General features: G+C 32.7%; 1 protein-coding gene across 1 annotated transcript in view; it reads right to left on the bottom strand.

Annotated features, from left to right (window-relative positions):
* Window positions 1-13,276, bottom strand: part of LOC137932334 (thrombospondin type-1 domain-containing protein 7A-like) — a 78,272-nt gene that overhangs the window by 38,039 nt on the left and 26,957 nt on the right. The gene's annotated exons all lie outside the window — the stretch shown is intronic.

Raw genomic sequence — 13,276 nt, 5'->3', positions numbered from 1 at the left:
AATAACAAAAATCCATAATTGATCGAAAAAAGGTTATAAAATTACATTAGTATAATCATAATTTTTTAAAGTAAACGTGTAAAGTAAATGGATTTATAAAAATAAAAAAAGGAACAAAAGATCACCGTGTTGTAAGCCACACAGGGCACAGAACAGCCGTCTGTTTAGGCCTTAAGGTTCTAGAGTGGAGACCGACCACGGCTTGCAAGCGCAGCGCACGTCGCCCACCAACTAGATAAACAGACGAACTTGTTACGTTATGTCATTGGGAGACGCTGAATGAATGCCATGCATCCAGCCCGATTTAAACCTCCCGACTATAACGGAGTACTTGTAAGAGGCGACAAGGACATACTTCCAAGACGCCATTCACCACCGGAACCATCTGGTGGCCCAAGCGGTCAATTACATACCAGAAAAGAACCAGACTATGAAAAAGCGTAGAATGACCGGACTAAGACGCACCGATTCAGGAATAGATCAAAAGACGCCTCCCAAAAAAACCAGGGAGAGCATCCAAACAAGTCATCTACAAAGTGACTACCCACCGAAAAGAACATACAAAAAAGAAAAGGAACACCGGGATAAGTAAAGGCGGGCGGCGGCGGAGATAATGGCAACGCACCGAGGACTACGCAACTCACCGACGACGAGCGAGGAGACGCAATTAGTTTTTAATTTAAATTTAAGGTTAGGTATAAAGTTTGTTAGTTCGCGATTCATCGACCTGTGAGTTCTATGTAATTTTAACAATCTTGCAAGGCTAACAATATGTTCAACAATTCAGAATAAAGAGAGTGAATGCATGCCGCTTCTAAGTTGTCCTATTAGAAATTTATGGGGGAAGCCTATCCACTGGGTGCTAATTATCTTAACATGAAAAGCATTGAAGAGCAGAGGTATTATTACTGCGGTTGATAAAAGAGTAACAAAAATTCTTTAATAAATAAACAGAAATCTAAAAAGATATTGACATTTCATTCCAATAACATTTTGAATAGACAATATAAATCTTTCAAAAGATTTCGCCTATTCATACTCGAAGAATATAATAGGATATTTTTGCTATAAATCGCTTTAGAAAATTAAAGAAATATTTAGAATCCCCCAGGTTAATAAAATATTATTCTTGTGTAAAACTTTTTGATCTATATATTGTTATTAATTTGATTACATTAACAAACATGTTTTCCGAGTAAAACGAAAATAGACCTAACTTTACACCCATTAATGTGAACAAGCAGACACTATAACATTCAAATCAAGAAAAATACCTTCGATTATAGGCCGATGAAAAGTTTAATAAGGAAAGTACCGATCAATCATGTCAGAAAGAAACTTAATTAATATTAGGGGCTTTACGGAAGTTATAAAAGTGCATTCCATACAAAGTCCGATCCATTACATACAATTCATTAATTAAATCGTATTTTGAATATCTTGTTGAAATATTAGAATCGGCTATTGGTATTTATCAAAACTCATTGGAAAAAACCTAAAAAAAAAAAAGCACTACATTACTGTCAATATTGCACATCAACAACATTATTATATCGAATATAATATATAAAAATAAGGCACATATTCAACTTAAGGCAATATTACACATATTATACATTCTAATAAAGGTTTTACAATAACACAGCATAGTTATAATTTAAGAAACAGACACTAACGACGATTAATTAATGTCAAAACAAATTACGGAAAGAAAACAATACTTGGTTTCGGTTGAAGTTGATGCTGTTAGCCTGGAGGCTTTTATAGCTTCATCGGAACTGAGTTCACGGAGCGGAAAGTTCCGTGAATTTAAAAATAAAACTGAAGCTGGACAGACGTATTCCAGTTGTACGATGACGTTCGCATGTAGTAAACCGCTCTACATGAGTAGAGCTGTGTAGGGTTGGTGTTGTGTATGTATGTAAGGCTTGGGACGGCAACGTGGACCACACACGATCCAAGAATGGATCCAGATCCAACCTCGGTTCGTCCTCGCTGTTCGCGGTTAGGGAGTGGAAGGCCCTAAGAACGTGTTGTGATGGAAGAAAAAAATATTGTTTGAAGGAGTACAGTTGTATAATAGCCTACTCAATGATTTTAAGAAATGAAAAGACATGTATTTAAAAATTATAATTATATACATATATTTAATTTTAATTAATTAAATTAAATTATATTTAATTTATATACATATATTTAAAAATTTATTAAAAACCATGTTCTTTATGGAGTATCCGTCCGCTCTGTTTTAAAAATAGTTAATATAATATAATTTATCACATTTAACTTAGTATAAATTTTATGATATTAAACTCTTTAGTCCAGACATAAAGCCTGTAGGCCAACAATAATTTTAAAAGATTAAAAATGTGAAAACATTGTGTTATGGTGTGCAACTTGGTATCTCAATATGCCATCGCTACTCTGCATGCAAAAGCCATTCGCCTGATAGATGGTCCCGATAGAGTTGACAGTGAAAAATTGTAACCTTCACGCAAAGCCTTTTAAATTATTTTTTATATAGTTGTGTCCTAATAGATAAGCTTCGGTGAATAGTTTGTTTTTATGAAAGCAAAAAATGTTTATTGGCCATGTATGATGTGTGATGGAAGCGTACAATTCTGTGCTAGTTTTACAATACAAATAAAAACAAATTCTTCTTTTATATAAGATGTCACAAAAACAAAGAGACAGCTAATGTTGCGACGCCGGGATGATGGTTTCGACTCGCGTTAGTTTTCAGCCTCTTTCGCCTCTCTAGGTGTTCCGGTTCTGACGTGTGCGCACGTGTATGTCTTAGTGTGTTTTAGTGTACGTGTATGCTTGTTTGTGTCAGTAAAGTAGAGTGTGTCTGTGTAGTGGAGGTTCGCTACGATAGAAACGAGGAGATTTGCAGAAGAACCAAGATTCTTGGCGTATCTGGAAATATTGCTAGTTTGAAGTGACTGTGGGCGGGGCAAAGGGCTCATGTAACCGACTTCCATTGGGCTGAAAGGTTCTCGAGTAGTGATCACGAACCGGTAGAAATAGTGTAGTTAGTTTCCTTACAAGGCTAACCGACGATTTAGTCAAGGTTGCGGAAACTCGCTGGATGCGGTCAGTACAAAACCGTTCATTATGGTGGTCTTTGGTTCAGGCCTACGTTTTGATGCCAATGTGTGATATTAATTGAAGCAGTAAAGTTTTTAAGAAATTGTTTAAAGCTTCATCGATAATTCGCTTCAAGTATATTATTAACATTAGAAAGCAATTCGGATTTGTCTAATTTTACTTAGCTCTTGTTAAGTAACCCAACATCTCTAGAAGCAGCATTGCTGATTTTTTTATATATTTTATTTGATTATCATTGTTGATCCATGATCTCTCTAATTATTTTCTTTTTTATTCCATACTGTGATTTACTCTGATGCTCACCTTCAAAGGCGTTTTTAGGTTTTCAGGCATAAAGTGCGTCTTTTTCATCCTTGGATTTTATCCTTAGTTATTAACAGTAGCTGCAAACTACAGCCGATCCTATTGGACATTATTAATATATAATAATGTCCACTGCTGGACATTATTCTCGCCTATAGAACCTTCTCCTATTAGATCCTATGGTTGAAATAATGGTGATAATATAAGCCGTATAAAATGTATTCATCCTTATACATAACATTTAAAGATCATCAAATAACATTCAATGATAAATCTTTTAAAGACATCCTAGTTATCGTGAGAAATGAGCACAAACATTAAATATTTTAAAAGTTAGCTTATTAAAGCACAATGATATGCAGATACCTATGCATAAAAATACGGAAATATTAACTCTAATTCTAAAAGGAAACGTATGGACGCTAATGTCTGTAGAACATAGATTCCATAAATAATAAGTGTTTTTAAAAATCACAGCCGCATTTCGTTCATGTATTATTTTCATCACATGAGTTAAATCGTAAAGTAACAAAAGTCTTGAGATAGTATGACAAGATAGCAAAAGACCCTAGCATAGTTTAAATAATGGGCATTCAGGTGATAAAAAACTGCACCAAAAAGCTACTCAAAACTTGGCTGTAAGGATTACAGAGGATAACACGAAACGCTTTCGAAAGCGAGGAATATGAACAACAAAAGAATGGGCGCTGGTTGTACATTCAATGGTATAAGAACAAAGAAGTCTTGTATGACATTCATAAAATTATTCTCATATGCGTATTACAAAAGGTAGTTTTTATATTTGTTATTGCATTGATTATGGCAGCGTTGCGTAGATCCGGAAGATTTTTTTTACACATCCGTAAAAGGTGATTTTCACTATTTCCTTGGCATAAAAATTTATTTATTTATATACAATATATTATATTTAAAAAGCCTGTTCTGCTACGAATAATCTATTATTGAGTGTAAACATTACAATATATTTTTACTTTTAAGGTGTAGTAGAGTCTTTTACTTTTTTTGATACAATTTTTTGTTTTCTTTTTTGTTTACTACAATTTAAATATTACTTCTAGAAGATATATTTATAATGCTGTACATCTGTTTCTTAATATAATAGGTTGGGGTATTTGAATATTCGAGACATTATTTTTTTTGCTCTCTTCTCTTTGCTATCTTATAAGCGGAGTAATTATGATTTATGTAGATATTTCAGTACATGGGACTGATTAAAATGTAATAATTCGTTTTGGCAGGCCTTTCCCTTTAATCAGGAACGGTGTTAAGAATTATGAGGATACCGAAATAGGTGGAAATTTGAAGCAAATCTGTATTATGCAGCCAAACTGTCTTAATTTTTGCTGAATAGCTATAAATATGTGTGATCTGGCGATAGCGTCATGCAAGACCACATTCCTTCTATTGATTCATTTCGGACATTTTCTATCAACTTCTTACTTAATGTCATCAATTGTTGGCAGAAGCGACCCGAATCGATGGTTCTGCTCAGCAGTAAGAACTTATATTAAACAATGAACTTCTAATTCTACTACATTTTTTAAAATTTTAAATTTGTAGAAATGGTGAAAGCACTAAATAAATTATGACAAATTAAAGGATAAGAAACCCAATACCTGTAACATTTGAGAAGTGAGGTGAAGGATGAAAGGTGGTGAAAAGGAGGAAACAATAAATGGTTGAGTATGTTAGATCAAGTGTAGTGTGTTAGAATAGCGAAAGAATGGTGTTAAGAAGACTGAAAGAGGAGTAAAGAAATAAAAAGAAGAATGTGAAATAATTAATTATAAATTCTAAGTTTCTTGTTTCTAAACGGGATATGAGATACAGAAAGGCCCCCGATAACGGAGGCTATAAAAATTTCTACAATAAAAACTGCATCATCTTATTGCGAGTTAATGCAAGTTTTGCCATTATTTGGCAAGTTCTTGTCGCACATGACCTTCTTTTCAGCATCAGTTGTCAACTTATAGGTTTTTATTTTTCAAAAATCTAAAGATTACTCGTTGAGAAATTACGCAACTAAACGCTATGCAGTATATAATTTCTTTGCAGTAAAACTTTATATTTCTTAGTAACTGGTTGCTTTAATTGATTCATATGAGCTGTTAGACGGCCACTGCAAGGTATAAGTTTCCTTCAAAGGTCGTCACAATGATCTTGCTTTATTTCAATGCAATTAACAATGAATAAATAGTAAGTTGAGTGATTAAAGTGAATTAAGTCAATATGGAACAGATAGCGCTCGGTACGGGATACAAATTCAATTGTACTGCACGCGGCTGTCCCTCTTTGATATAATTAATACAGTTACTCTGTATTGATCCGTTTAAATTGAAGCTTCTGTTAGATTGTGGTACAAACCTTTCAATTAAAGACACATATATTAAAAACAGAGAGTATATACATTTGTCAATTATCACAAAGGTTGCAGTAAAACAAAGGTATATCATAAATCTTATGTTACTTCTACCATAATGATGATCACAAGTGTTATCTTTTTGTGAGTAGACTTATCAGGAAAGTATGAGGAATATTATAGCACAAATGAGCAATTGTTTTAAGTTATGTGTGTGTTAAAAAGATTCACATCTAAGATTTTTAGACTTTGGTATCTTTATACCCCGGTTAAATAATGTAGGTACATTAAGTAGATAAGATTTTCTTTCACTATTTCCAACTATTTCTTAACACCTTTTACTTCAATATAACACCTCTGGAACCCTTTTTTTTTGTAGTAGTGTAAACTTTAGAAAATGTCTCTTAAATAGTAGGTCAGATATTTTCATTCCATTATAACATAGGTGAGACCAACAGTGAAAAATATTAGAAAATATATCTTGGTATTAAAAACCATAAATCTTTAATAGAGACCGTGTGGTGTCATCCCAAGAGTGACAAAATTATCAGAATATAATGGTCATAAGACATGAGTTTAGTTCTTTTGCTGTAATATAAAAATATTTTTAACATATGGGAGGTGTGAAAATAATAGCCTAAACTGTTTTTATATAGACAATCAACATTACGTGCAAAAATTAACCGAATATTTGTTACGTAGTTGCCCTTCATAAAGTCTTAAGGTATCGGTCGATCGTGGCATTATATCCCCTACCCCATACATTTATTTCAGAGCACGGACCCTTTTCTATTCCAGCTCTATCGCGCGAAAGGCTTTATGTATAATGGCTTGGTATTAAGTAGGTCGTATGTATTATTTATAACGTTAGTTTGCAGTGTTAGTTCTACGTTAAAAGCTCTTTGTGTAGGTTATAGCTTAGCGTTATGTTAACATTTGTAGACTTCGTGTATGTTTCATTTGTTGCGATGTTTATATTAATGAGCACGTAATTCACATGGGACTTTTCAGTTTATATTATTTGAAATGTTCATAAAATTGTAGTCCATAAAAATATGAAAAATATAACATTAAAACAATTTTTTTGGGCGTGCGATTTTCGATTTTATTTCTGTGCAGCCTTTTTTTACTTACCATGTTGATTTATTGTAGTAATCTTTGCGAGAGATCAAAGCCTTGCAGTAAGCGTCTATTCGCTGATATGACGATGAATCGTCAGTATGTGTAATATGATAACTTGTATGATAAATAAAAAGTAATCAAAAAGACTAATCTATTCGTATCCATCAACATTAAAAATAAATTTCCGGTTTTCTTTATTAGCATATGAGACTCGTTTTCCATAGTTTTTAATCAAAGTTTTTTTACGTATTTTTTGTATGCTATTCGTATAGTTATTTACAATTTGGAAAATATTTCAATCTATAGATATAAGTTTAGTGAATCGTACGTGATTTTGCTGAATGTATATATAGTTGTGGGTATGTATAGCTAGTGGCAGCCGAAAATTGTAAATCGATTGCTTTTTTCCCCACATTTTGTTTCGACATTTTGATGTATTCATTAATATTTTTTTTTCTTTTTAAATTTATCAAAAAGGTCTTAATGCGAACCAAATAGCTTAAAATATTGTTACGGGTAGGTAAAGCTATTTATACCTGAGACCTGGAGTGCTGCAAAGCACTTGAAACGTCTTGGATAGAGAAATTAAATATACTTCGAAACAATCCCTTGAAAATATTGTTATTTAATCAGCTATGTTCAATAATAGTAGTAATAGTGATAATTTGTAATTAACTTGTTAGATATAATGTTAGACTGGTGAGACTACAGACTATTATTAATAATGTTAACATAAATAAAATATAAAAAAAATCTCTTGTCTAAGCACATAGTTATCAGATTATTTTTACTATTCATAATCATACGGGAACAAATAATTTCTTATATCGGTTTCTGTATATAATATTACATTCTCGATCTCAATAAGAATATAGTAATCACACTTAGGCGAAGTAAACGAATGATTGATCCTTTTGAGTTCGCAGAACTGAAGGTTTCACGAATTCATTTTGGACTAAGATGATAGTACGAAGGTAAAAGACTGTACACGTGTGAGTGTAGTAAGTGTAAGCGACTTGGAATAGCAGCGAGGACTCCTCGGCGATCGTATGGATCGCCTTCACTGTACGGACCCAGGGCAGAAGCGAAGCGGATTAATAGAAGTGTAGTGCCTGATTCTGTAGCATACAACGTGTGTTTGCAGTTTGTCATGAGTGAAGATGCAGTGTTCACTTGTACTTGTCAAAGCTATTTATACACCTGTGGGAACGGTATCATAGAAAGTCCCTGCAGTCGCGTGACGCATAAGTTATGTTCCTGTTGCGCTTCAGCTGTTGCTCCTCAAGTCCATAGTTTGTCAAGGAGACGATTATTTTAACGTCGGCTAGGACTCGTGGGTTGGCAACTAGTCGATAAAATTCGAAGTTAAAGTGCCAGATACATGTCTAGTGTCTTTTATTTTAAATAGATATAATTAATATTACTACTGACCTAGTTTATATTAACGTGAATATTAATATAATAATTTAAGGTCAAAGGAGTCAAATTTATTATATACTGCCGGAAACAGATTTCAAATTGCAGATCGAACGGTTCGAATTCCAGGCTACCGCAGCACAGAATATAATAAACCGAAGCGTAGCTCCCTCGTTGCTCCAAATTATACCCGTCCACCGCTCACCGCGAACCCACTGCAATAAATTCGTCGAATAGTTTATAAATCACTGCGGTGTTTCCGTTGTTATTTCTCATGTTATCATTCTGTAATTTGTTTTAACTGTAGATTGTTGCTGTGAAACCGACGCTTCATTGTATCTTCCTTAATATAGCGTCATAATAGATAATTACTCCGGACTATTTCTGTAAAAATGTCTCGGTATTTTATGTTACATAAGCGCTTTCTCTTTCTATTATATATTTGTGCAGCGAAAAAATAATCATCATATTAGCAGGTAGACGCTCATTGAAGGGCAAAGTTTTCCCTTAAAGATCGTCTTGATGACCGGCCTTCCGGCGACTTACCGTAACTTTGACTAAGTTGCACAATACATGCCCAGCATATGACTGAGTAAAAACTACACACAAGTCTCTTTAAAACATCAGTAAATTAATTAAGAACGTGATTGTATTCTTATTACTTTCCTCTGTACCTAAACAAGCAATGCATTAATTATATAGATTAATTATAAACCACATTTATCTTTAGTATCATTCTCTTACAAAGGCATCGATCTCCTAATGTTACAGATTCAACTTGCGCTGAGATTTAAATTGAAAAAGTTAAATTGCTAAACGTCTACCGAAAACCGCTTCTGTTTTTGTAAATAAATTCCCCTGGATAATCTGGTTTGGCGCCTTCGTCTTAAATAGAAAGTCTTTTATCAATATCTTTTAAACAATAACAAATTTTTTTTGCTCACTGATAATACTGTTATTATCAATTTGTATAATTTTAAACATAGAGATTCTTTTAGCGATCTAACGGTTCCTTTTCAATATATATTTAATAACATATTATTTTTGCGTTAAAATTTAAATTCTTATATAAAAAAGCGGGAGCAACGGGAATACTAGAACTGACCGGAGCACGACGAAGACCACTCTGAGAAATGTGCATGACTGAGAAAAAAATAAGAAATAGTGATTGATAGACACATGATAAATGTAAGAAACCCGTAACGCCTTTATTTCGACTTCAAAAAGTAAAAGAAATCCTTCATGGGTTTAATTGTATACATATACAAAGTTCCACCATAAATCTTACACTTTCCTTTTCTCAGTTTTAAATCTAAAATTTAAAGTATATTAATGAATAAATAATATATTATAACATTCAATAATTTTCAGGGATCATAAAGTGGAACTTGCTGATTTGCATTATTGATATTACAATGTTACGTATCTTTCATCTGTTACGTTTCTTGCCGGCTTTTCTCGACAGATCAGAATTCCGAGACAATGGTACCTTACTATATATAATGTTAAAATAAGGATTATCCAGTGCGTGTAAATACTCATTTCAATAAAGATATTTTTTATTTGATTGAATGTAACAATTTTCTACATTGATCATATACATGTAGTGTGTCAAGCGACAAATTAAACTTCTATATTTGTTAGTGCTATTAACAATACATATATCATCATTACACCTCATTTTAAATGTAGACCTCAAGTCGCACTAACAATAAAAATTAATTTAATAAAGATCCCAGAAGGCCAGTCTTAGGCTTGAAATATAAACCCTCAATTAAGTCCTTTTAGAAGTGCATCAAAATCCTGTTTTCATAACTGTGCGAAAAACTGGAATGCCACAACTTAATTATGATATTCTACACGCTACAGTCGTTGTTAAAAATATTCGAATACTAGAGCAAATTAAATTTGTAGAGTCAGGCAATTGGTTGACAAAATCTCTGGGCCTTTATGGTTTGTGGAAATCACACAGTAATAAACGAATATGTTCTTTCAGATACTCTTTGAAACATCCTTAATTATCGTCATCATCATTATTTAAGTAGGATATCTACAGCCAGGCAAAGGCCTCCCCCAACGCTATACATTTACTCCTTTAAAGCTTTTACACCGATTACCATCACAACTTGCTGGTTATGTGGTTTACCAAAATAGTTTGCATAGTAACACCGTGTAATAGATAGGCTTTCTAGAATTTAAAGGACAGGTCAGGCCTAGTTTAGACACAAAAGATAACGCGATAAATCATTTAATTTGACCTCTGAACAGCGAATTTATAACAATATTTTAAGCAAGGTCTATAGCAGTTATGTGTTATAATAATGTCATAATTGTTTACTACCAATAATATTTTAAAAAATATTGTAAAAACTTCGTAGGTTTAGTGGTCAAACTCAAAGAAATTCTGTGATATAATGAAAAAAAAAATGTTTTGGTTTTATCATCACCTTGTAATATTCATTAACAATATTGTATAATATTTGCTAAAAATATTAATGTGTAATTATAGCCTTTATCATATTAAAATAAAGTAATTTTACATTTATCCGCTATTTTTGTCATATTTCAGAATATATAAAGAATTTATACATGTCTGGAATTAGTATGATGCTGGTTTTCCAATAACAAATAAAGATTTTTAACAGAAAAAAAATTATAAATTTGTCGTTAAAAGCGTAACCATCCACATTCTTGCCTGGTTTTTCTCAATAGAACCAACATAACAAATTTGGCAGTAGTACATGGAGAAAATTAGGACCAATAATGCTGTATATAAATATATACTTAAATGTATACTATGTTATTGTCAATGTCTTCATTTTTCGAAGGAGTTGAAGCAAAGCCTATTCGAAAGAATAAATGTTAGTTTCATTGTTTCATTGAAGTAGTGTTTTGTAGAGAACAATGTAATGCGTACGACAGACCGCACTAACAAATTCTTGTTAATGAACACGACCTGCAGTTTCCCAAACAGAGCTCCCGTTCGGATGCTCCATGACGAAGTCAGTCGGCTGTGGAATTTAATTATCTCACGCGCATTAAACCGCCGCATAAATTTAAATTTTCTCGTAAAAGTCAAAACTATGGTGCACTAGTTTATTTACTTGTAATGTGTATATTTCAAGCTGTACAGTAAGAGGCCATATCGAATATTTATCAAAATCTTTGATGACGAGAAAGGTATATGGACAGCGACCATCAAGTCGGATGTGCTGGCCCGATCATGTCTCATGTCAATTTACCGCCGAAGATCGATAGAGATTACGTAAAATAGTGCATACTAACTTTCCAAAAAGGATCACGTTTCTCGAAAGTGAGGGGGAGACGATGTTAGAAGGAGAAGGAAAGTGAAAAGGAATGTAGAGAACTGTTTCAATTGCCACTCAACAATTCTTGTGGCACTTTCGGAATAAAAAGTATAAATTATGGCTGGGTTAATTTCTGAAGAGCATTGTTTTTAGTTGAAAAACATATTGAGTTAATTTATGAATTAAATTTTAATAAATATTTAATATTTCGGTGAAATAAACACAGTTGTATTTTTATAACAGAGTCTGTGATGTCAGATTTTTCGACGTAACATATATAATTTAAGTGATTATTACACATTTACAATTCAACATAACTACAGAAAACCTTCATTACATTCAACTAACAGAGTAGCAACGTTTTTAAGTATTAATGATACAACTCTTCTCTTGTACTGTCTGTGTGATGTTGTGTATGCTTATTAACAAGCAACAAACTTACATTTGTCCACTCTCAACAGTAACATTTCAACAATCACGTTAACTTTTTACGGGCATGTTTACATATAATATTAGGAGGATCGGTAAGTAATGTCGTTTCTGCGCATATCGATATTTGATAGTCATTTGGTAGCTCATTACGTACTTGAAAGACGATGGCAAAAGGTTGTTGATAATGAAGGTGAATATATTGATAATTAGAAATAAAAACTTGTTAAAAATGTAGTCGTGTGAATTGAACTTAAGAAAACGACATTACTTTCCGGTCCTTCTAATATATCTAGAGGTAAAGTAAGAGTCAATAATAGTGATTTTTTTAAATATTAGGTAATTCGTGAAACGAATTTGTAAATTGGATTATGCTTATCGTCATTAATTCAGACGAAGGGAGTCCATTGTATAGGCCTTCGTCATAGATATCCAATAGGACCATTTGGCAGCGGCTTGCATCCAGCATCCTCCGACGACCTTAGCAATAATTGATGGGTTAATCATCATTATCATGATCATATCAGTCGATAGACGCCCATGACTATGCCTTGCCATAGGCCTCTTCCAAATCGCCACGTTGACCGTTCTTGCGTTGTCTGTATCCAGTGACTATCACACAACTTTATTATGTCGTCGGTTTAGAACCGCATCCACCAGCTCGAGAACCTATAGGATCTAATAGATTTCCGATAATATAAAAATATGAATTAAGTTTTATTTTTTTAAATAAAACTTAATTCATATTTTTATATTCCAAACATTAAGTATTTCTTACAGTAAAAACAGATTTCAAAATCATTTTTAAAATTCTGCGAAAGAAAATGCTTATTTAAATCTCTTTCGTTGTAGCGCAAAATAAAAAAAGAATAGTAAAAGTCGTTCACAAGGAGCATTATTCATACTTACAGAGGTTCTGAGATGGGGATAAAGTATAAAGTGGGCACGCTAAGAGACATTTTATGAGGTCAAAGATATAAAATGATTTCAAATAGCGAAGGTTCCGATCCGTTCATACAATGGTATTAGAGTGTATTTCCTCCAATTAGACTTAAAATAGGTATTTTTATTTACACTAGTAATTTATTATTTATTAACTTTATTATGTTAAAATAACATTGACTCTCTATTTTGTGAATTATGTTTCAGTAAATCTCATAGTATATAAGATCTTAGATAAGTTATATGATTACTGCAATGTTTAACC

The sequence above is a fragment of the Battus philenor genome, unplaced genomic scaffold (assembly GCF_028537555.1).
Source record: "Battus philenor isolate CCGP_79_NKW_IND1 unplaced genomic scaffold, ilBatPhil1.0.hap1 SCAF_9, whole genome shotgun sequence".
NCBI lineage: Eukaryota > Metazoa > Arthropoda > Insecta > Lepidoptera > Papilionidae > Battus > Battus philenor.
Note: the sequence above shows the minus strand (reverse complement) of the source record. Positions and strands in the feature narration are given on the sequence as shown.